Below are 22,302 nucleotides of genomic sequence, written 5' to 3' on the forward strand. Positions count from 1 at the left end.
ATAGAGAAGTTGGAATACAGTAGGTTTAACACCAATATAAATAAATAATGAGTTCATTACAGTACCTTAAAGTGGTGGTTTATTTTCTTATACAAACGGAGCTCATGAAATTTTCTGTTGTGAAGTTCTCAAGTTATTGGGTAAAGATTTGATAGATTTTGGAATAAGGAGTGGCAAGAGCCTATGCTTGGGGGTGGCCAAGGCACCCCAAGGTAAAATTCAAGGACAACCAAAAGCCTAAGCTTGGGGATGCCCCGGAAGGCATCCCCTCTTTCGTCTTCATCTATCGGTAACTTTACTTGAGGCTATATTTTTATTCACCACATGATATGTGTTTTTCTTGGAGCATCTTGTATGATTTGAGTCTTTGATTTTTAGTTTACCACAATCATCCTTGCTGTACACACCTTTTGGAATAGAAACACATGAATCGGAACTTATTAGAATACTCTATGTGCTTCACTTATATCTTTTGAGCTAGATAATTTTGCTCTAGTGCTTCACTTATACGTTTTTAGAGCACGGTGGTGGTTTTATTTTGTAGCGACCAGACCTCAAACGGTCCAATCTCTGTGCTCCAGTGTCATCCCTGGATTAGTAATGCTGACACACTTATTACAACGAGTGTCTCAAAAGAGAACTTATTACAATAAATATGGCTTAAGGCCATCTAATAACGATAACAGCGGAAGGCTTGGAAGATAAGTGAGTCCATCAACTCCACCGGCATCACTGAGTATAGAACCATGACCTAAGGCACCTTACTCATCGTCTGAAAAGTCTGCAACATGAACGTTGCAGCCCAAAACGGGTCAACACATGGAATATGCTGGCAAAGTAACACATAGAGAGCAATGAAAGAGTAATGCTATACTACATGCATATTTGGCTGGTGGAAAGCTCTATGGTTACAGTTTTGCGTAAAGCCAATTTTTCCCTACTACAAAGGAATAAATTTTATTTAACTATCATGGTAGTTGTTAAACATTGAGAGTGTAGACACCCTCTCAATCCCAATTAAACATCATCATTAAAAACCCAACAATATTAATTAGAGTAACATGATGAGATTCACATGATAATCCAAGTACTAGATACTCAAGTTGTCCATAACCGGGGACATGGCTAACCATGATTAGTTTATACACTCGTTAGAGCTTTGCGCACTTTTCCCCACAAGACTCGATCTCCTCCGTTGGGATTCTCGCACTACATGGTGTTTGAGAACCGGACGACCGAGACATAGTCTTTTAGAAGCGCTAGCACCTTACGAACGGGTAGACCATTACACCTACTTTCCCCTACATATGCTAGTCTACCACTGTAAGAGTTCGCACAACTTATTCAACTATGCTAGAGCCCATAGTAGCTTGTGGCTGCACATGGTAGTTTCTAGTATGAACAATCTCATGATCCCTTTGAGCCTGGGTGGCGGTCCAAAAGAAAAACAGGCAATTGTTGGAATACCCAGGTGCCTCAGTCCACTCATATGTGTGTTTAAGTTGCCACCTTAGATAAACCATTAATTTAACAATCTCACATCTGTCATGGATACACTCACCCAATCCACATCTACTAGCATAGCATGGCAATAAGCAAACGTAGAAGTAACTCCCAAAGGTTTGATAATGGAACAGGTAATAGGTACTACCTCATCTACTTCCCAAAACCCACAATTTAATTAGATCCTAATCATGTAGTGTTTGAGGATTGATATAATGCAATAAAACTGGGTAGTAGGAGGTACGATCAAAGTGTTACTTGCCTTGCTGATGATCCGCGAAACCTAGCGATTCGAAGTAGCAAGCGGCGCACTCCGGGTACTCTATCGCAAACAAACAAGCATACAACAAGTACTCAACTAACGCACAGGTAAAACTCAAATAAGAGAACTAACCAGAAAGTTCAACTTAAGAACTCCGGTTGGCAAAAAGAATCAAATCGAACAAAGCAACGAAAGACAAACTGCAAAAGAAACAAGCTTCGTTTACTATTCTGAATCTAGGTCAAATTTTACAGAGGCAAAAACATGTTTGAGTTGGTTAAATGGAGAGAGTGTTTCGAGACGAAACTCCACGATCTTGAATCGCCTGATTTCGAAAAACGAGCGAAAAGTTATACTAGATCGAAAATCGGATCAGAAATCGTGATCAGAAATAATCGCGGAATAATCCATGAAAAAAAACGACAAACAGATTAACGAACGAACGTTCGTTATTTCGATCTAAACGATGAACGCGTTTGTTAAAACGAACGAACAAGCGAACGCTCGCTAATTAACCTTAACCAGAAAAAACCCATCTAATAAAAAAACGGAAACTAAAAAAACCAAACAAAAACCGGCGAAAACCAACGGTTTTCTAAAAAACAAATCAGCGGCGGCGGTCAACCTCGGTGGGCGGGTCCGGCGGCGGCGGCGGGCGGCGGCGGCGATGGCTTGGGGCTGGGCGAGGCGCGACTAGGGTTTGGGGGCACGATGGCTTGGGCTAAAAGCGGCCCGGGGCGGCGCTATATAAAGGGCCCGGCCGGAGGTGTCCCGGCCGATCCCGGCCCGAAGTCAGTTCGTTTTTTAAATAATTACACGCAGAAGAACAAACAAAAGAAATTCTAAAAGGATTCCAAAAATCCCGAAATAAATTTTCCCCGGCATCTAAAATCAAGCCGCACAGGATGAACATTTATTTAGGGCCTAAATGCAATTTAGAAAAACGCTCATTTTTCCTAAATTCAAATAAAGTAGCAAATAAAACCAAAATAAAATCTTATTTGATTTTATTATTAAATCCTCAATATTTCTTTATTTTTGGAAAGTCATTTTATTCGCTCTCTCATATTTTTGTGATAGAAATTTATTGAAGATAAAATAAATAAAATCAAATGATCCTATTTTCAAAATTTGAGAAAACTCAAATATGAAAATAACGAAATCCCCAACTCTCTCCGAGGGTCCTTGAATTGCGTGAAATTTCTAGGATCAACCAAAATGTAATAAAATATGATATGGAAAGATGATCTAATGTATAACATTCCAAATTGAAAATTTGGGATGTTACAAACCTACCCCCCCTTAAGATGAATCTCGCCCTCGAGATTCGGGTTGGCTAGAAAATAGGTAAGGGTGGTCCTTCAACAGATCTTCCTCTCGCTCCCAGGTGGCTTCATCCTTCGTGCGGTGGCTCCACTGAACTTTGCAAAACTTTATAACCTTGCTGCGGGTGACTCGGCTGGCATACTCAAGAATCTTGACTGGTTTGTCCTCCTAAGTCAAATCACTGTCCAACTGAATCGCTTCCAGCGGCACTCTATCTCTCAGCGGTATATCAACCATCTCTGCGTGGCACTTCTTCAACTGGGAAACGTTGAATACATCGTGAACTCCTGACAATCCTTCGGGCAATTCCAACTTGTAGGCTACTTCTCTCATACGCTCCAAAACCTTGTATGGTCCTACAAAATGTGGCGCTAACTTTCCCTTAACTCCAAAGCGCTTAACTCCTCGAAGTGGAGATACTCGAAGATAAACTCGGTCTCCGACTTCATAAACTGTCTCCTTGTGTTTAGAATCTGCATAGCTCTTCTGCCTAGACTGGGCTACCTTGAGCCTATCGCGAATCAATTTCACCTTCTGTTCAGACTCCTTAATCAAATCCGGTCCAAACAACTAGCATCTCCAACTTCATCCCACGACAATGGGGTCCTGCACCTTCTTCCGTACAAAGCTTCAAAAGGGGCAATCTTCAAACTCGATTGATAACTATTGTTGTAAGAGTACTCCGCATATGGCAAATTGTCGTCCCAACTAGATCAGTAATCTAGCGCACAAGCTCTCAGCATATCCTCCAAAATTTGATTGACTCTCTCGGTCTGGCCATCTGGCTGCGAATGAAAAGCTATACTGAACTCTAGCCTGGTACCCAAAGTTTCGTGCAACTGATTCCAAAACTTTGAGGTAAACTGGGTTCCTCTATCTGATACAATAATCCTTGGAACTCCATGCAGACATACGATCCTGGTCATGTATATCTTTGCCAACTTAGCACTGGTGTAGGTAGTCTTCACTGGGATGAAATAAGCTACCTTTGTCAAACAATCGACTACAACCCATATCGAGTCATAGCCTGAACAAGTTCTGGGCAATCCCGTAATAAAATCCATGCCTAACTTATCCCACTTCCATTCGGGTATTGGCAATGGCTGTAACAATCCTGCTGGCTTCTGATGCTCTGCCTTTACTCTCTGACAAACATCACAAACTGCCACATACTCTGCAATATCCTTCTTCATTCCGGTCCACCAGAAGGTATCCTTCAAATCCAAATACATCTTGGTATTTCCTGGATGAATCGAATATGGTGAATTATGGGCTTCCTGCAGAATTAACTTCCTAATCTCCGGGTCATTGGGCACATAAACACGGTCTTCAAACCATAAGGTATCGTGCTCATCCTCACGAAATCCTTTAACTTTTACTTTGCTCATTTTCTCCTTTATAGAGGCAACCTCCTTGTTAGTCTTCTGAGCTTCTCTGATCTTATCCATCAAAGTAGACTGAATCTCCAATGCTGCTACATAGCCTCTCGGAACTATCTCCAAACATATGTCACGAAGATTTTCGGCTAACTCCCTTGGTAAATCTCCCGTCATTAGGGTGTTGACATGACTTTTACGACTCAGCGCATCGGCTACTATGTTAGCCTTTCCGGGGTGATAATGCAATCTCATCTCATAATCCTTGATGAGCTCCAACCATCTCCTTTGCCTGAGATTCAACTCCTTCTGCGTGAAAATATACTTCAAACTCTTGTGATCCGTGTACACCTCACAATGGTTTCCAATGAGAAAATGTCTCCAAGTCTTTAATGCATGCACTACGGCTGCTAACTCCAAATCATGTGTGGCATAATTCAACTCATGCGGCTTAAGTTGTCGTGAAGCATACGAAACAACTCTTCCTTCCTGCATAAGCACTACTCCAAGTCCTCGACGTGAAGCGTCGCAATACACCTCATAATCCTTGTTCTGATCCGACAGAATCAACACTGGTGATGTAACCAAACGTTTCTTCAACTCTTGGAAACTGGCCTCACATTCCTCAGTCCATATGAACTTGGTATCCTCCTTCAACAACTCCGTCATAGGCTTCGCTATCTTCGATTTTTTTTAATGAATCTCCGGTAGTATCCTGCGAGTCCAAGAAAACTCCGGATCTCTCCAACTGTTGTTGGTGCTTCCAATTTGTCACAGTGTCAACCTTGGTGGGATCTACTGCTATGCCTTCTCCAGATATAACGTGTCGGAGGAATCCAACTTCCTTCAACCAAAATTCACATTTGCTAAACTTGGCATATAACTGATGTTCTCTGAGTTTCCCAAGTACCAAACGCAAATGTTCCTTATCCTCCTCTTCATTCTTCGTGTAAACTAGAATATCATCAATGAACACTACGACGAACTTATCCAAAAACTCCATAAATACTTTGTTCATCATGTTCATAAAATATGCAGGTGCCTTAGTCAGTCCAAATGACATAACGGTGTACTCGTACAGCCCATACCTGGTGGTAAAAGCTGTCTTAGGTATATCCTGTTCTCGAATCTTCAACTGATGGTATCCTGATCGCAGATCGATCTTGGAAAATACCTTAGCTCCTTGCAATCGATCGAACAGATCATTGATCATCGGTAGTGGGTACTTGTTCTTGATTGTTACTTCGTTCAATCCTCGATAATCAATAACCATCCTTAACGATCTATCCTCTTTCTCTACTAGAAGTACTGGCGCTCCCCAAGGCGAAGAACTTGGGCGAATATAACCTTTATCTAGTAACTCCTTAATCTGCTTCTTAATCTCCTCCAAATCTTTTGCGGGCATCTTGTATGGTATTTTAGATATTGGCCCTGTGCCTGGCAAAAGCTCAATTAAAAACTCAATTTCTCTATCCGGTGGCATGCCTGGCAATTCCTCTGGAAACACATCAGGGAAATCCTTTACCACTGGTACTTCCTCTTGCACAACTCCTGTTAACGAATTTACTTGAGTCCTCTTCGTCACATGCCGGGATACATACTTGATCCTTCTTCCTTCTGGGGTGGTGAGCAAAATCGACTTACTGGCGTAATCGATGTTTCCTCCATACATCGACAACCAATCCATACCCAGAATTACATCCAAACCTTGTGATTCCAAAATGATCAAATCCGAGGGAAACACATCCCTACCTATACTTAATGGCACTTGAAAACATCCTCGGCTGGCCATATACTCCGCTCCTGGTGAGCTTACTAACATAGGTGTTCTAAGAACTTTGGTGGGCAGGTTATACTTATCCACAAATCCCCGTGAGATGTATGAATGCGATGCACCAGTATCAAAAAGAATGATTGCAGTAAAAGACTTAACCAAAAACTTACCGATTACTACATCCGGCTGCTCTTCAACCTCCTCCACATTTACGTGGTTCACCTGTCCTCTATTGAAAGGGTTTGGCTTCTTCCCAGAGCTTCCATTGCCATTCCCATTCTAGGCTTCAGGACATTCATTGGCATAATGTCCGGTCTTCTGGCACTTAAAGCAAGTGACTTGGCTCAGGTCTCTCTTGGCTGGGGTTGATGGGTTGGTATGGTTCTGGCCGTTGCTTCCTCCATTCCCATTACCATTCTTGGGGCCATTATGATTGTGCGAGCTACCTCCTCCATGGGTATGCTGAAAATGTCCTCCCGGTCTAGGGGTAAAACGTGGCTTCTGCTGAGCTCCAGAATTGTACTTCCCTTGTCCATACTTCCTCTTGCGGTTCTCAATTTGCTGCTGCTTCCCTTCAATCATAAGAGCACGATCTACCAACTCCTGGTAGTTATTGAAGCTTGCTACCATCAACTGCATGCTCAACTCATCATTCAGTCCTTCCAGAAACTTCTCCTACTTAGCTGCATCCGTAGCAACGTCATCTGGGGCATAATGTGCCAGCTTACTAAAGTCCTCCATATATTGGCCAACTGTCTGTCCTCCTTGGCGCAAGTTACAAAACTCACGCTTCTTCATGGCCGTAGCTCCTGCTGAAACATGGGCAGTACGGAAAGCCTGCTGGAACTGGTCCCATGTGACAATGTCGATAGGGAAAGTGGCTGTGAAATTCTCCCACCATGATGCTGCGGGTCCGTCAAGATGATGTGCGGCAAACTTCACCTTTTCCACATCTGTGCATCCTGTCGTGGTCAACTCCCTAGCTGTCTTGCAGAGCCAATCATCTGCTACTATAGGCTCGGTGCTACTGGAAAACACCGGCGGATTCAGACTAAGAAAACGGGCCAAGTGGTCAACAGGTGGTGGTGGTGGGTTGTTGTTGTTGTTCCCCTGATTCTGATTCTGGACTAGCAACTGCATCAACATATTCTGCTACTAGATTAACTGAGTGAGCTTCGGTGGGAAGGTAAATCCGGGGTCATGTCTCGGAGGCATCTGATGGGTTTAGAAAAGATGAGATTTAAGAATAGAGAGGGGTCTAGAGAGAAAACACTACCCATATGCACATGAGGCAAAAGCAAACAGTTCAATTCATTCAATCAAACAAGGGCATACAATCGGTCTAACTATCGCAAAAGTGCTCGGACTACTATATTTACATGGTGGACTACTACTACTGATGGGGTGGTCTACTAGAAATATTCTTCGGTTGCAGACTCCATGATATCTGCTCCAGCTTCATTAACATAGTCATCATCGCTATCATCTGGGTCCGAGTCGGTGTCGTCGATGATGATGTAGTCTTCCGGGCGAATCTCCTTGGGTTCTTCGTCTTCTTCTACTGGTGTAGGGCCTCCCATGAATATTCCGCTCTTCTTGATCAGGTCGTCATTCTTCTCCACTAATACTTCGATTTCCTCCATATAATCTTCACGTGTAGCCTTGAGTTCTTCCTCCAGTTCCGTGATTCTTGTCCTTGCCTTCTTCAAATCTATCATATCTGCGCACATCTGGTTCTCCTGTCGTCGAATGTGCTGGTTGAACTCCTGGATGAAAGCTGCGATTGATCTATCCTTCTTGGTACTGATCATCTTCCAGTGCTCATCTCGGTGCCCACAAATCTGGTAGATAGTATCCTTGAGATCCTTGTGGTAAACTTCTCCAATATGTCCCATGGCAATGTGAGCTGCCATGCTCTTTCCTAGACTCCAGGTTGGTGCATCAAAGGAAAACTCTATGAGCTCAGTGACTGGCATGAACGTCCTTCCTGGAACTTGAACTTGAATCATCCAACGCTCCTCTTCAGGTAAAGTGGCGTTGTAGGTTCCGATGAAACTTGGTACTCCGATGTTTAGATATCTAGTGACTTCCTTCAAAGTGACGTCCAAAGGGTGTATCTTCATCCGGTTGCATGAACTTGTTCCTTGCATCCGCCATCCTAAAAGAGTAGAAAAGATGAGGAGTCAGAATGGGAAGAGTGAGTAGTGATCTAGGGCTTTAGCTTAGTGGTCGTGTCCTACAGTCAGCGTGTACTCTGATACCATCTTGTAGCGACCAGACCTCAAACGGTCCAGTCTCTATGCTCTAGTGTCATCCCTGGATCAGTAATGCCGACACCGCACATTACTTAAAGGATTTATAACATAGTAGCAATCACACACTTATTACCACGAGTGTCTCAAAATAGAACTTATTACAGTAAATATGGCTTAAGGCCATCTAATAATGATAACAATGAAAGGCTTGGAAGATAAGTGAGTCCATCAACTCCAACGGCATCACTGAGTATAGAACCATGACCTAAGGCACCTTACTCGTCGTCTGAAAAGTCTGCAACATGAACGTTGCAGCCCGAAACGGGTCAGCACATGGAATATGCTGGCAAAGTAACACACAGAGAGCAATGAAAGAGTAATGCTATACTACATGCATATTTGGCTGGTGGAAAGCTCTATGGTTATAGTTTTGCGTAAAGCCAATTTTCCCTACTGCAAAGGAATAATTTTATTTAACTATCATGGTAGTTGTTAAACATGGAGAGTGTAGACACCCTCTCAATCCCAATTAAACATCATCATTAAAAACCCAACAATATTAATTAGAGTAACATGATGAGATTCACATGATAATCCAAGTACTAGATACTCAAGTTGTCCATAACTGGGGACACGGCTAACCATGATTACTTTATACACTCTGCAGAGCTTTGCGCACTTTTCCCCACAAGACCCGATCTCCTCTGTTGGGATTCTCGCACTACATGGTGTTTGAGAAATGGACGACCGAGACATAATCTTTCAGAAGCACTAGCACCTTACGAACGGTTAGACCGTTACACCTACTTTCCCCTACATCTGCTAGCCTACCACTGTAAGAGTTCGCACAACTTATTCAACTATGCTAGAGCCCATAGTAGCTTGTGGCTGCACACGGTAGTTTCTAGTATGAATAATCTCATGATCCCTTTGAGCCTGGGTGGCGGTCCAAAAGAAAAACAGGCAATTGCTGGAATACCCAGGTGCCTCAATCCACCCAGATGTGTGTTTAAGTTGCCACCTTAGATAAACCATTAATTTAACAATCTCACATCTATCATGGATACACTCACCCAATCCACGTCTACTAGCATAGCATGGCAATAAGCAAACGTAGAAGTAACTCCCAAATGTTTGATAATGGAACAGGTAATCGGTACTACCTCATCTACTTCGGAAAACCCACAATTTAATTAGATCCTAATCATGAAGTGTTTGAGGATTGATCTAATGCAATAAAACTGGGTAGTAGGAGGTATGATCAAAGTGTTGCTTGCCTTGCTGATGATCCGCGAAACCTAGCGATTCGAAGTAGCAAGCGGCGCACTCCGGGTGCTCTATCACAAACAAACAAGCATACAATAAGTACTCAACTAATGCACAGATAAAACTCACATAAGAGAACTAACCAGAAAGTTCAACTTAAGAACTCCGGTTGGCAAAAAGAATCAAATCGAACGAAGCAACGAAAGACAAACTGAAAAAGAAACCAGCTTCATTTACTATTCTGAATCTAGGTCAAATTTACAGAGGAAAAAACTTGTTTGAGTTGGTTAAACGGAGAGAGGGTTTCGAGACGAAACTCCAGGCACTTGAATCTCCTGATTCCGATAAACGAGCGAAAAGTTATACTAGATCGAAAATCGGATCAGAAATCGCGATCAGAAATAATCACGGAATAATCCGAGAAAAAGAAAAACGACGAATAGATTAACGAACGAACGTTCGTTATCTGGATCTAAACGATGAACGCGTTCGTTAAAACGAACGAACGAGCGGACGCTCGCTAATTAACCTAAACCGGAAAAAACCGATCTAATAAAAAACAGAAACTAAAAAAAACCAAACGAAAACCGGCGAAAACCAACGGTTTTCTAAAAAAAATGGCGGCGGCGGTCAACCTCGGCGGGCGGGTCCGGCGACGGCGGCAGCGTCTTGGGCCTGGGCGCGACGCGGCTAGGGTTTGGTGGTGCGGCGGCTTGGGCTAAAAGCGGCCTGGGGCGGCGCTATACAAAGGGCCCAGCCGGAGGAGTCCCAGCCGATCCCGACCCGAAGTCGGTTCATTTTTTTAAATAATTATGCGCAGAACAAACAAACAAAAGAAATACTAAACACACTCCAAAAATCCCGAAATAAATTTTGCCCGGCTTCTAAAATCAAGCCTCACATGATGAACATTTATTTGGGGCCTAAATGCAATTTTGAAAAACGCGCATTTTTCCTAAATTCAAATAAAATAGTAAATAAAACCAAAATAAAATCTTATTTGATTTTATTATTAAATCCTCAATATTTCTTTATTTTGGGAAAGTCATTTTATTCCCTCTCTCATATTTTTGTGATAGAAATTTATTGAAGATAAAATAAATAAAATCAAATGATCCTATTTTCAAAATTTGAGAAAACTCAAATATGAAAATAACGAAATCCCCAACTCTCTCCGAGGGTCGTTGAGTTGCGTGAAATTTCAAGGATCAACCAAAATGCAATGAAATATGATATGCAAAGATGATCTAATGTATAACATTTCCAAATTGAAAATTTGGGATGTTACATATTTTATAGAAATTATTGATCTCTCATGCTTCACTTATATTATTTTGAGAGTCTTTTAGAACAACATGGTAATTTGCTTTGGCTATAAAATTAGAGTGCATCCAAGATGGGTATAATAAAACTTTCATTTAGAGTGCATTAAATACTATGAGAAGCTTGATACTTGATAATTGTTTTGAGATATAAAGGTGGTAATATTAGAGTTGTGCTAGTTGAGTAATTGTGGAATTGAGAAATACTTGTGTTGAAGTTGGCAAGTCCCATAGCATGCACGTATGTAAACGTTGTGTGACAAATTTGAAGCATGAGGTGTTCTTTGATTGCTTTCCTTATGAGTGGCGGTCGGGGACGAGCGATGGTCTTTTCCTACCAATCTATCCCCCTAGGAGCATGCGTGTAGTGGTTGGTTTTGATGACTTGTAAATTTTTGCAATAAGTATGTGAGTTCTTTATGACTAATGTTGAGTCCATGGATTATACGCACTCTCTCCCTTCCATCATTGCTAGCCTCTTCGGTACCGTGCATTGCCCTTTCTCACCTCGAGAGTTGGTGCAAACTTCGCCGGTGCATCCAAACCCCGTGATATGATACGCTCTATCACAGATAAGCCTCCTTACATCTTCCTCAAAATAGCCACCATACCTACCTATTATGGCATTTCCATAGCCATTCCGAGATATATTGCCATGCAACTTTCCACTGTTCCATTTGTTATGACACGTTCCATTGTTGTCATATTTCTTTGCATGATCATGTAGTTGACAATGTATTTGTGGCAAAGCCACCTTCATAATTCTTTCATACATGTCACTCTTGATTCATTGCACATCCCGGTACACCGCCGGAGGCATTCACATAGAGTCATATTTTGTTCTAAGTATCGAGTTGTAATTCTTGAGTTGTAAGTAAATAAAAGTGTGATGATTTTCACTATTAGAGCATTGTCCCATGTGAGGAAAGGATGATGGAGACTATCATTCTCCCACAAGTCAGGATGAGATTCCGAACAAAAAAAAGAGGCCATAAAAAAGAAGAGAAAAAGGCCCACATAAAAAAATGATCTTCAAAGTAACACCATGATCTTCATGATAGAGAGTCTCTTATGTTGTCACTTTCATATACTAGTGGGAATTTTTCATTATAGAACTTGGCTTGTATATTCCAATGATGGGCTTCCTCAAAATTCCCTAGGTCTTCGTGAGCAAGCAAGTTGGATGCACACCAACTTAGTTTCTTTTGTTGAGCTTTCATATATTTATAGCTCTAGTGCATCCGTTGCATGGCAATCCCTAATCCTTGCATTGACATCAATTGATGGGCATATCCATTCCCCGTTGATTAGCCGTCAATGTGAGACTTTCTCCTTTTTTGTCTTCTTAGTTCTCACACAACCTCCATCATCATATTCTACTCCACCCATAGTGCTTTGTCCATGACTCGCGCTCATATATTGCGTGAAAGTTCAAAGACTTTGAAAAGGCTAAGTACGAAACAATTACTTGGCTTGTCATTGGGTTTCTGCATGATGGTAGCATTTTGTGTGACAAAAATGAAGCATGGCCAAACTATATGATTTTGTAGGGATGAGCTTTCTTTGGCTATGTTATTTTGATAAGACATAATTGCTTGGTTAGCATGCTAGAAGTATTATTATTTTTATGTCAATATTAAATAGTTTTCTAGAATCTTTTGGATCTTAACATTCATGCCACAATAAAGATAATTACATTCAAAATTATGTTAGGTAGCATTCCACATCAAAACTTTTGTTTTTATCATTTAGCTACTCGAGGACGAGTAGGAATTAAGCTTGGGGATGCTTGATACATCTCCAACATATCTATAATTTTTGATTGTTCCATGCTATTATATTATCTGTTATGGATGTTTAATGGGCTTTATTATGCACTTTTATATTATTTTTGGGACTAACCTATTAACCGAAGGCCTAGTGCAAATTGCTGTTTTTTGCCTATTTTTAGTGTTTTGCGGAAAAGGGATATCAAAGGAATGAAACCTTCGCGAGGATCTTTTTTTTGGAACAAACGCAATCCAGGAGACTTGGAGTGGAGGTCAAGGAAGCAATGAGGCGGCCACGAGGTAGGGCGACGCGCCTAGGGGGGCAGGCGCGCCCCCACCCTCGTGGGCCTCTTGTAGCTCCACCGACCTACTTCTTTCACCTATATATACTCTTATACCATGAAAACATCCAGGGGAGCCACGAAACCACTTTTCCACCGCCGCAACCTTATGTACCCGTGAGATCCCATCTGGGACCTTTTCCGGTGATCTGCCGGAGGGGGATTCGATCACGGAGGGCTTCTACATCAACACCATAGCCACTCTGATGATGTGTGAGTAGTTTACCACAGACCTTCGGGTCCATAGTTAATTAGCTAGATGGCTTCTTCTCTTTCTTTGGATCTCAATACAAAGTTCTCCTCGATGTTCTTGGAGATCTATTCGATGTAATTCTTTTTTGCGGTGTGTTTGTCGAGATCCGATGAATTGTGGGTATATGATCAAGTTTATCTATGAAAAATATTTGATTCTTCTCTGAATTCTTATATGCATGATTTGATATCTTTGCAAGTATCTTAGAATTATTAGTTTGGTTTGGCCTACTAGATTGATCTTTCTTGCAATGGGAGAAGTGCTTAGCTTTGGGTTCACTCTTGCGGTGCTCGATCCCAGTGACAGAAAGGGAACCGACACGTATTATATTGTTGCCATCGAGGATAAACGGATGGGGTTTATATCATATTGCTTGAGTTTATCCCTCTACATCATGCCATCTTGCCTAATGCGTTACTCTGTTCTTATGAACTTAATACTCTAGATGCATGCTGGATAGCGGTCGATGTGTGGAGTAATAGTAGTAGATGCAGAATCATTTTGGTCTACCTGAAACGGACATGATTCCTATGTTCATGATCATGCCTAGATATTCTCATAACTATGCGCTTTTCTGCCAATTGCCCGACAGTAATTTGTTCACCCATCGTAATATTTGCTAACTTGAGAGAAGCCACTAGTGAAACCTATGGCCCCCAGGTCTACTTTACATGATATTAGTCTCCCGTCAACTAGCCATTTCTGCCGCCGTTTATTTTGCAATATTTATTTTCAATCTATACAACAAAAATACCAAAAATATTTATCTTATTATCTCTATTAGATCTCACTTTTGTAAGTGACCGTGAAGGGATTGACGACCCCTTTATCGCGTTGGTTGCGAGGTTCTTGTTTGTTTGTGTAGGTACTAGGCGACTTGCGTGTAGTGTCCTACTGGATTGATACCTTGGTTCTCAAAAACTGAGGGAAATACTTACGCTACTTTGCTGCATCACCCTTTCCTCTTCAAGGGAAAACCAACGGATGCTCAAGAGGTAGCAAGATGATGATACAAGTGCAATATGGATGGTAGATATATGTTTTTGTAATCTGAAAATATAAAAACAGTAAGGTAACTAATGATAAAAGTGAGCATAAACGGTATTGCAATGCTTCGAAACAAGGCCTAGGGTTCATACTTTCACTAGTGAAAGTTCTCTAAAAAATAATAACATAATTGGATCATATAACAATCCCTCAACATGCAAAAAAGAGTCACTCCAAAGTCACTAACATCGGAGAACAAACGAAGAGATTATTGTAGGGTATGAAACCACCTCAAAGTTATTCTTTCCGATCAATCCATTGGGCTATTCCTATACGTATCAAAAACATCCCTAGAGTTTGTAGTAAAATAACACCTTAAGACACACATCAACCAAAACCCTAATGTCACCTAGATACTCCAATGTCACCTCAAGTATCCATTGGTATGATTATATGATATGCATCACACAATCTCAGATTCATCTATTCAAACCAACACAAAGAACTTCAAAGAGTTCCCCAAAGTTTCTACCGAAGAGTCAAGTAGAAAACATGTGCCAACCCCTATTCATAGATTCCCATGGTCACAGAACCCGCTAGTTGATCACCAAAACATACATCAAGTGAATCAATAGAATACCGCATTGTCACCATAGGTCTCCCACGCAAGACATAAATCAAGTGTTATCAAATCCTTAAAGACTCAATCCGATAAGATAACTTCAAAGAGAAAACTCAATCCATTACAAGAAGGTAGAGGGGGAGAAACATCATAAGATCCAACTATAGTAGCAAAGCTCGCGGTACATCAAGATCGTGCCAAATCAAGAACATGGGAGAGAGATCAAACACATAGCTACTGGTACATACCCTCAGCCCCGAGGGTGAACTACTCCCTCCTTGTCACGGAGAGCGCCGGGATGATGAAGATGGCCACCGGTGATGATTCCCCCCTTCGGCAGGGTGTCGGAACAGGGTCCCGATTGGTTTTTGGTGGCGACACAGGCTTGCGGCGGCGGAACTCCCGATCTAGGTTATTTTCTGGAGGTTTGGGGATTTATAGGAGAGGTTGGCATCGAGAACAAGTCAGGGGGGCCACAGAGAGTCCACGAGGCACAGGGGCGCGCCCTACACCCTCGTGGGGCCCACGGGATTCCCCTTCGGTAACTCTTCGTTCCAGTATTTTTTATATTTTCCAAAAAAACTTTGTTGATTTTCAGCGCATTCTGAGAACTTTTATTTCTGTACAAAGACAACACCACGGTAGTTCTGCTGAAAACAACGTCAGTCCGGGTTAGTTCTAACCAAAGCATACCAAAATCATGAAAAAATATTATAAACATGGCATGAATACATCAAAAATTATAGATACATTGGAGACGTATCACTAGCAGCTATTACAGGGGCAGGGATCAGGGTAGAGATGGGGCTATTTTAAACCAGTCTTCGGGTAACTAATCTGCCCCGTGTACGCACGTTCAGCGGGAGGGGTAGGGAAACTCCCTCAAACCGGACACACCAATCCTCCGCCAACACGTTCGGATGACAGGTTTACGGGAGTCGTCCACCAACTCAGTGCATCAACTAAAAACGGTCACAATATTTACATTAACATTAGGATTATTTTGTTCACATAGCAAAAGTAAAACTAACCCTAATCCGCTCTTCACGAAATGTCTGTGTCCTACGTCCTACACCTTGTCAGAGTCCCTCGTCTGACCATCGGCGTCATCAGTGGAGATAAGGTCAACGATTGAACAAGATGGTCCGGTCCCATAGTCGTTACGGCCTGGCGCGAACGACACCGAGTTGCCGATGCTGCAGCATTCCTGTCCGCCATCGCCTACGCCGTCTCCACCACAATATGCTCAAACAGGCGGCCGCGCTCCGCCTTGTTGATGCAAAGCTACCACGGCCCAGCGGATGGTGATGAAGACATGGCTACTTTGTATATGATCAAACATATTGCATGCATGTATATTTTGAGGCGATTTCCAATGAAAAATATGTAGTAATTTGTTTATATTATCTAGAAAAAAATACTTCACCTATTTTTATTTCATGCCTAATTACAGAATTACTAGACACTTGTACAAACCATGTGTCAAGATAAAGCAAAATGAATTGATTAGGAATTATGCAAGAAGTCCTCTCATGTCACTTTTGGCCCATGAGAGTTAGAGCCAAGCCTCATAGATTCTAGACTTAGATTCAGACTTTAGACATACGTAACTTCAAACGCTTGCAACTTTTGCACCTAGACTCCGAATTGAGTGAATCTTCTTTGTAAGAAAGCTTATCTCGTGCACTTTCCAATCCAATTGAGTTCACCTTCAAATTCCTTCTGAGCACAAAGATAAAGCAAAAATGGTGTGATAGTGCTCCATATTTCGAGTCAAAATCCAAGTCAAAAGGTGTTGTGTCTGAAAGTTAAATCATGCCCTTAATCATATTTTAATGTCAATGACAATATCGATATATGGGATTAATTACATTTTCCAAGTGTATACACATGAGAGTAGTCCCTTTCGCATCTTCGTGTAGGGATCATGGACCCACCACTACAAAAAAAAGACACATCTGTGACATTTTGGGCCGAACGAAATTTTTTTGTCACACATATGACACTTCTATGACGATAGTTGTGACAAAACCCGGTATCATCATAGATGTGGTGGGCTCCTACTTCTATGACAAAAAATCATGACAGAAAATGGGCTTTTCGTCCTGGGCGGGCCGGAGACGCAGCTGCATGACATTCTTTGGGCCGTCCATGACGGAAAAAACCGTGGTAGAAGCGAGGGGGAGGAAAATTTCGGGGAGTTCCCGGTTACGGTGGGAGGTCGGGGGCCGAGCGATGCGCGCTTCTCTCGTACACGTACGCGCGTGTGTGCGAGGCATTGGCTCTAACTGAACCCGAGCGAGGTGTTGGGCTCTAACTGAACCCGAGCGATTGCACTGTAGGCTACGCGTTACTGAAACCGAGCGATCGATGAATGGCTATTAACTGAACCCGGTCGTGCGATTCCTTCGCTACTGCTGCTAACTGAAGCCGGTCAATTGGATGAACAGTGAGCATTGCAGGGGGGTGGATGAACAGTGAGCGGTGGCATTGCCTCTGGAGAACAGGACCCCGTGGTGTGGTGGAGGGCTGGATGAACAGTAGACGGTGGAGGGGTGCCTGTGGAGGGGGTGGTTGAACAGGACCCCGTGGTGTGGAGGGCTGGATGAACAGTAGACGGTGGAGGGGTGGTTGAACAGTAGCCGGTGGAGTAGCGCGCGGTGGATGCTGGATGAACAGGAGCCCGTAGAGGCTGGAGGAGGTCGACGGTAGCTCGTGGAGGCTAGAGGAGGTCGACGGTGGAGATGAACAGTATCCCATGGAGTCCCGTTTTGCGGTACGCCACACCCCTCCCGATGAACATGACCCCCATTTCGGCCGTAGAAGGTCTGTTGCGTCCGTTTTGCGGTATGCCACACCCCTCCCGATCAACAGGACCCCCGTTTCGACCGTAGGAGGTACGTTTCCTCCATTTTGCGATACGCCACACCCCTCCCGATTAACAGGACCCCCGTTTCGACCGTACCGTTTCCTCCATTTTGCGGTACGCCACACCCCTCCCGATCAACAGGACCCCCGTTTCGACCGTAGGAGGTCCATTTCCTCCGTTCTACGGTACGCCAGGCCTCGTTTCCATCGCCTGTTCTGTCCAAGCCCTCCCGGTGAATACGACCACGCATTCCGTTCCGACCCAGCCGGTTGGCTCTCACGCGTTCCGTTGCCTCCTGATGAACACGACGCATTCCGTTGCCTCCCGATGAACATGACGCATTCCGTTGCCTCCCCATGAACACGATGCATTTCGTTGCCTCCCCACGAACACGACGACGACGTTGTTTCTTTGTTCTGACCCAGCCATGTACACGAGCCATCGTTGTACGTATGCACGAGTAGACGTTCGAGACCCCGCCCATATGTACACATACGTGGCCGTATTTTCTTTCTTGCACCCTGGCCGCTGTACGTACATGTACATGCTACGTGCGCGCCTCTACTACGACACATGCGCGCCTCTACATCCACTAGTATATATGTACGTACACGTTCGCGACCAGAATGACAACGCTACGTATGCTTCGACCAGGTGGGTCCTGACTGTCAGGCACTTCCTTGCGTGCGAAGATGTAGCTGGTGGGTCCCAGCAGTCAGGGGGCGAATCGTTTTTTTGCGCGGACACACTTCCTTGCGTGTGAAGATGTAGCTGGTGGGTCCCAGTAGTCAGGGGGCGAATCGTTTTTTTGCCCGGACGCACATCCTTGCGTGTGAAGATGTAGCTGGTGGGTCCCAGCAGTTAGGGGAAACGTTTTTTTGCGAAATAGAGTGGCCCATCCGGTGGGTCCCAGCTGTCAGGTGGAGGAATCATTATTTTCCGCATAATAAGGAGACACTTCCTTGCTGCGGCCATGGACCCAGCTGTCAGCCTCTCCACGTACAGCCCACGTCCGATGGAAGTCGTTCTTTAACCATGTTGACCACGCCGCGCCAAGAGCACTAGGGCGGTGGACGACGGCGAGGCCTAGGAACAGGACGATGCGGAGCCGGGGAAGATGCGGCAGTGGAAGCCCGTGCGGAGAGGAGTACGAGGGTTCACTGGTTCGGCTGCGATGTAAGGCTGCCGTCGCCATAGGGCCTGGCCAGCGATGGGAATAGTAGGGGGTGGTGAGGCCTCCGCGGCAGCACATCCGGCCACGGGAGGCAGGAGCATGCGGCACGACCGGCGCTGCTTTGGGCGGCTGGAGCAAGAAGACCAGAGGTTGAAGAAGCACTACGGCCGTTGGATGGACATCGTACGGTCACTGGATCTAGAATCGTTTATATTAACTAAGTTGACAAAGCCCTCCATCCCCGTCAACTTAGTAGGCCCACAAGTCAGCCTCCCACCAAGCTGGGTCCCAGCTAGCAGGGGGTATTCATTTTTTTTTGTGTAATAAGGAGGCACTTCCGGTGGGTCCGAGCTGACAGCAGGGGAACATTTTTTTCACGAAATACGGTGGCCCGTCGGGTGGGTCCCAGCAGTCAGGGGCAAACGTTTTTTTCGTGAAATACTGGTGGACGTCCGGTGGGTCCCTGCTGCTGTGGACCCAGCTATCAACCTCTCCACATACAATATTCTTTCGATGGAATTCGGTCTTTGACCACATTGACCACGCCGCACCGAGAGCACCACGGTGGTGAACGACGGCGAGGCCTAGGAAGGGGACGACGCGGAGCCAGGGAAGAAGCGGCATTGGATGCCCACGGGTAGAGGAGTACGAGGGTCCACTGGTTCGGCTGCGCTGCCGTCGCCACAGAATAACAGGGGGTGTGGGTGAGTGGAGTGGAGGGATGGCCTGGCCAGTGGTGGGAGTAGTATGGGGGCGGTGAGGCCTCCGCGGCAGCACAGCCGACCACGGGAGGCAGGAGCAGGCGGCACGACAGGCGCTGCTTTGGGCGGCTGGAGCAAGAATACCAGAGGTTGAAGAAGCACTACGGCCGTTGGATGGACATCATACGGTCAGTCGAGCTAGAATCGTGCATATTGACTAAGTTGACAAAGCCCTTCATCCCCGTCAACTTAGTAGGCCCACTATACTGGGTCCCAGCTAGCAGGGGGAGTATTCATTTTTTTGTGCGTAATAAGGAGGCACTTCCTTGCGTGCGAAGATATAGCTGGTGGGTCCGAGCTGTCAGCGGCAGTAACCTTTTTTTCGTGAAATACAGAGGCCCTTTCGGTGGGTCCCAGATGTCAGGTGGAGGAATCATTATTTTGCGCGTAATAAGGAGGCATTTCTTGCGTGCGGCTGTGGACCCAGCTGTCAGCCTCTCCATGTACAGTCCACTTCAGATGCATGTCGGTCATTGACCACGTTGACCACGCCATGCCGAGAGCACCAGGGTGGTGGACGACGGCGAGGCCTAGGAAGGGAACGACATGGAGGCAGGGAAGACTCAGCAGTTGTTTTGTTTCCCACGCGGAGGGGAGTACGACTGTACGAGGGTTTACTAGTTCATCTGCCGCCGTCAGAGAATAACAACAGGTGTGGGTGAGTAGAGGGATGGCTAGGCCAGCGATGGGAGTATGGTGGGGCGGTGAGGCCTGTGCGGCAGCAGAGCCGGCCGTGGGGAGGAGGGAGCAGGCAGTCCCGCCAGCGCTTGTTTGAGCAGCTGGAGCAGGAAGAGCAGAGATTGAAGAAGCACGACGGCCGTTGGATGGACATCCAATAGTATACATGCCATCTATGGAAAGCCTCAAATCTGTGGAAAACAGCATACAACCCATCTTCCATTATTTCAAATAATTTACAGCCCATTTGCTAATTCTTACGGGGTTTTTTGGAGCCCATATTCTTTTTGTTAGCATTACAACCCATATTGTGGCCACGGTTAAAAAATTATACGAAATTTTGCATATGTCGGTGCGGTCTGAACTGTTTTTAATCTTGAAATTTCGAGTCACATTCAGACTGATTTTAAAAATAAATGTATATCAATATAAAATCAAATAAATTGTCCACGCATAAAAATCAATGCATTTTAAAATCTTGAAATGAAAAAAAAGATATTTGAAACTAATTGCCGGTTTGATGTGTTTTAAAAATGTACAACCCATTTCTCATTACTGATAGGCCATTTTCTTGGCCAGCCGAATGAAGCTCTCCTCATCTCTAGTTAATCTCGAGTACAAACGATACATATTCTGTAGCTTTCATCTGTGTTCTGCCTTTAGTTTATGAGACCTGTTGCTGCTAGTTAACCCCAGTCCTACTATTTATGTCGTCTCCTACAGGCACTCATTACATAAATCTAACTACTAGTTGTCTTCCATGCATGTCAGATATAATTGGACACACTGATATATCCACAAGAACCTCATGGAGCAATGTAAAGGCCAATAAACTTGATGTCAATGATACCCAATATGATGGAACATGTAAAGGCAGTTCTTCAGAAGACTTGCAGAAAGATGATGAATCCTCTTCACCCCACAAGGTCCTTGCTCTAACTTGGCCTGTGATATGGGTACAACATGCATATAATGTCATGGAGTGTATCTACTCTGTTGCAATGCCATGTGCTTAGCATGCTGATCATGCATGTAAATATGTCATGCCTTCTTGTTTTCAGTACCTATTCCATTCATGATAACATGTTTTGAAATTCAAGTATTGTCATTCTACTCTATCGCAATGCCATCTGCTTAATTTGGACATCATGCTTCTGAATATCTTATGCATTGTTATTCATCAGTAGGTACTTCATATGTCTACCATACCATGTTTTTTTACATTGAAGTGTTGTTCTAGTGCTCTGTTGCAATGCCATCTTATTTTCCCAATCATACACGTGTATGTTGCCTTAGTTATTTCTGTGCGTATTCCGCTAGCATACAGTTTTACATTCAACTAGTGTTTTTTGCTGTGTTGTCCTGTCGTATCCCTAGCTCTTACACCATACTCCCCCCGTCCGGATTACATGTTGCCGAAATGGATAAAAAAGGATGTATCTAGAACTGAAATATGCCTAGACCCATCCATTTTTTTCTGGATGGAGGGAATACATGTCAATATGTCATGCCTTTCTATTCTTCAGTACCTATTCCATCTCTCTGCTATCGCATGTTTTATAATTAAAGCACCATTCTTCTATACAAGGCATGCAAGGGGAAGACGACTATGTTAGAATCTGAAGGGTTACAAACAAGTCCTTTAAGATCCAAGCGCCAGGAGATAATAAACCAACTCCAGTTTTTATAGATACTGCTCCAGCATAGAGAAACCCAACTCCTACTGATAATAAGCAGATTCCAGTGGCCAAAGAACTAGTCTGC

The sequence above is a fragment of the Triticum dicoccoides genome, chromosome 2A, assembly GCF_002162155.2.
Source record: "Triticum dicoccoides isolate Atlit2015 ecotype Zavitan chromosome 2A, WEW_v2.0, whole genome shotgun sequence".
Classification (NCBI taxonomy): Eukaryota; Viridiplantae; Streptophyta; class Magnoliopsida; order Poales; family Poaceae; genus Triticum; species Triticum dicoccoides.